The 4,169-nt window shown below is 43.4% G+C and overlaps 1 non-coding gene across 1 annotated transcript; it reads left to right on the forward strand.

Moving 5' to 3' along the window:
- The first annotated feature begins 3,777 nt into the window (after positions 1-3,777).
- LOC113604727 (U6 spliceosomal RNA) lies at positions 3,778-3,884 on the forward strand. The gene has a single exon (XR_003426749.1). It is a non-coding gene; the product is annotated as a U6 spliceosomal RNA (small nuclear RNA).
- The last annotated feature ends 285 nt before the right edge of the window (positions 3,885-4,169 follow it).

The raw sequence follows: 4,169 nt of genomic DNA on the forward strand, positions 1-4,169 counted from the left end.
TTTTTTTTTAATGTTTATTTATTTTTGAGAGAGAGAGAGAGAGAGCAAGGGCGAATGGGGGAGGGGCAGAGAAAGAGGGAGACACAGAATCCGAAGCAGGCTGTAGGCTCTGAGCTGTCAGCACAGAGCCTGATGCAGGGCTCAAACCTATGAGCCATGAGATCATGACCTGAACCAAAGTCAGACGCTTAACTGACTGAGCTACCCAGGCACCATAATATTGAGCTAATTTTTAAAAGACGTGCTATCTGTGTGTAGGACATTCCAGCCAGACAGAGTAGACCATATGAAGGTGCCAAGGTGTGTTCTAAGAAATTCCCGTTAATCCAGAGTTGCTGGAGTGAAGGCTTCTCCCGAGGCAGTGGCTGGCTAGGAAGCTGGACAGATATGCAGGTCCCAATCATGAGGTGCCTGGTGAGCTACGCTGAAGAAAGTTCTGGGGAACTTTTGGACATCCAAGTAGGCGTATGAAGATTCAAACTAGGCCCAGGCTGAGCCATCAAGAGGTAAAGAGGAGATCGGACTGGGTGTAAGGGACCTGTAGGTATGGCCCTTCTAGGAGTTCTAACTAGTTGGAGCAGTGGTTCAGCAATGGGAAGTAAGAAACCAGACACATCCTGCTCCCCTCTCACTAACCCCAGGAGTAGGGTAGAGCCGCCATAAACAGAATCTGCCAGGAAGGGAATGGTCTGGAGGCAAGGATGGGCAACAACCTTTATTTCAAAATCCGTTGGCCATAGGTTCTTCAGTAACATTCATGTTCATAATTAGGATCTCAAAGAACCTTTTGAATTCTCCAAGATATATAGAAATGTAGTGACAAGGCAAAGGACTTGGAGTGAGCAGACCTGAATATTACTATAAAGCAACATTTTGTTGATTTTTTTTTTGTGCCACTTATGACCTGAGCCCCTTCTTAAGAGCACCTGAATCTCCTTGTAGAGAATCACGTCATCCCTGCTGTGGGGACATCTTGGTAGGAGCCCAGCCCCTGCCTCCCACTAATTCCCGGTGTCAGATTCATTCTCTGTCCTCCCCAGTAAGGGAGCTGGCATGTAACCCAAACTTGGCTGATTCATCTCCCGTGGGACTTTGAATTTGGAGCCAGCAACATTCCCAATCTCTAGGGAAAGCATTTAGGCTTTCTCCATTATATAAGATGTTCGCTATGGGGGTTTTTTTTTATAGATGCCCTTTAACAGGTTGAGAAAGTTCCTTCTATTCCTGTTTTGTTCAGTATTTTTTTTTATCATGAAAGGGAGTTGAATTTTGTCAAGTGCTTTTTTTTAAGTCTATCGAGATGATCATGTGGTTTTTATCCTATTTTCTACTAATATGATATATCATATTGATCTATTTTTAGATGTTAAACCAATGGTTTGGGTTGATCTCAGCCCATTAGCAGGGATGCTATCAGGTAGGAACGCCTGGGACACTCACCTGGGCCTGTACTATGCCCTGCAGCCCCCCCACAGACACTTCCAGATGAATGCTGTGCCTGGATTGGTCCTTGTGGTTCTTATTATGATTACAATGGGGTAAATTGCTACAAGGCTTTATGCCAATGATTGATATTAAAATTTATTTGGTGTCACATGTATTTTATTTTCTAACTGCGAGATTTGCTAATTTATGTATGTTTAAGCCTAGTGAATCGGCATCCGTGAGCTGATTCACCAATACCTTATTTTCTGCCAAGGTGGGTAGCAGAGAACTGTGTGGGTGTCCATGCGTGTCTCAAACACTTAAAAGGAATAAATGTTGAATGATGACGTGCCAAGAGATATTATCCTGGAAAGATTTCATGAAAGAGGTGGAATTTAAGCAGCCATTTGAAAGAAAAAAAGAAACACACTACAGAGGATCATTTATGTAGCAAGTGAGATCTATGTTAATTTCCCTAACTGTTGATTTGGCGCTTTTGCAAGCTGAACCGCTTTGGAAGCACCCATCTGTCTGAGTCTAAATACCAGAGAATCACCTTTCCCGAAGAACCTCCCTCGCTGGTGTCCATCTGGGCCATCTGAGTAACAGATTGCTAATACAACCTGGTTTGACAGGAGCTATTTTGAAAAAGGCTGTGCTTGTCTCATCCAAGGTGACGACCTACTTCTCCACCAATGACTGTAACCATGTTTCTTGGGTTCTTCACCCCTTGCCCAAATTTGTGTCATTTATTATTTCAATTTAAAATGTTGCACTTTTCCAGGGCACCTGGGTAGCTCAGTCGGTTGAGCGGCTGACTCTTGATTTCGGCTCAGGCCATGATCCCAGCAGGGTCATGGGACTGAGCCCCACGAGCCTGCTTAAGAGTCTTTGTCACCCCTCTATCCCTCTCCCCCATTCACTTTCTTTCCTTCTGTCTCTAAAAAAGGTAAAAATAAAACAATAAAACGTTGCATTTTCCATTTCTCGAGAGTCATTATAATGTTATCGTCACTGGTAAAAATGAGTCATCTTAACTCCTTTTGCTGTGTCTCTCCAAAGAGCCTATCCCGGGGACTCAACCTGGAGACACAGGGTGTCAAAGATCTTGAAGTTACAGAGAAGGAGAAAATAGTAAGTACCTTACTGGCATTTCATTTATAGCATTATTAGTCTTTATTTTAAAATAGTGGCAAATGACAGCATGAAATCATCACAAGCAGGGACCACAAAAGGTACAGATATAGCAGGACTTCAGAGCCGCAGTCGAATATTTGGGGGCAGTGTCTATTCCAGTATGTTCTGTTTACATATTAAGTTTCTAACAAGAAAAGCATTTGTTAGTGAATTTCCTCTGTACTGTACTAACGGTTTCCTTGTTGGTTCAATCAGGTGTTCACCAGGTCAAGTAAGTCCTCCTATTCTACCTGCTTGTCCCTCTCACATCGTGCCCCCTCCTCCATATGCCCCCTGTCCGCACCCCGGCTCCAGCCCCTGGCCCTCTCACATGCCCTTCTCAGCGGCTTGTGCTCAATGTCTGTGCTCAGCACCAGCGTGCTGGAAGCCGGTTACGTCTCCGCAGCAGGCTGCTCTCCGACGTGGCCCTGAGCAGTCTGGTGTTCCACGCAATTACAAACAGATCTTTGGGTATCAGACATTTTCTTTCTCTGTTTCTTTTTACCAAATATTGCAAGAGCATGACTAAGAGAAAGCTAAAGAGATATGATTTCACTAGACTTTTGAAAAGTGTGGCTTGAGATTTCATTTACTGGATTTTTTTTTCTTCCCTGCTCCCTCCCTTTCTTTCCTTCTTTCCTTTTTTATCTTTTGTGGCGGTGGTGGTTTTTGTTATCTTGATTTGGTTCTGGTTTAGGTTTGTCCTGGCAACATTTGAAGATCACACTCATTTGTTGATAGAACAACAATAAAATTTACTGCCCAGGAAGATCTGGGCAGTGAACTGGGGAAAGAAAGCAGCGGTCTAGAGATGAAGGGATCGAATTCTTCCCTTGGCCATGCTACGGATTTGCTCTATGACATGTATTAAGCTTTGGAGCCCCTCTGGACTTCGTGTACAAAATCAGATGGTGGAAACTGATTCTCTTCCAGATCTTTCTTGACTTCAGCATTCTATGAATTGAAAACCAGATTGTCACAAACATCTAAAAACACTCCCGCAAACCTGTAAGAAAGGGATTTTGAGAAAAATGGCAGGTTAACTGTACATTTCCAGACCCTCCAATCTCCCACCTCCTCGCTAAGGCCGCCCAACAACTGAGAAAAGTATGACGTGACAGCAGGTGTCCATGGCTGGAGCATCATCTTTTTAATGCTTTAAAATACAGACAGATTGTGCTCACTTCGGCAGCACATATCCTAAAATTGGACCGACACAGAGAAGATTAGAGTGGCCCCTGCACAAGGATGACACACAAGTTTGTGAAGCCTTTCATATTTTTTACGTATATACAATGGAATACTGCTCAGCGATGAAAAATAACGAAATCTTGTCATTTGCAACAACGTGGATGGAACTAGAGTGTATTCTGCTAAGCAAAATAAGTCAGAGGAAGACAGATATCATATGATTTCACTCCTATATGGAATTTGAGAAACAAAACAGATGAACATAGGGGAAGGGAAGGAGAAGTAAGATAAACACAGAGAGGAAGGCAAACCATAAGAGACTTAAATACAGAGAACAAACTGAGGGTTGATGGGGGTGGGAGGTGGGTTAAATGGGT

Source organism: Acinonyx jubatus, chromosome B1, assembly GCF_027475565.1.
Source record: "Acinonyx jubatus isolate Ajub_Pintada_27869175 chromosome B1, VMU_Ajub_asm_v1.0, whole genome shotgun sequence".
Lineage (NCBI taxonomy): Eukaryota > Metazoa > Chordata > Mammalia > Carnivora > Felidae > Acinonyx > Acinonyx jubatus.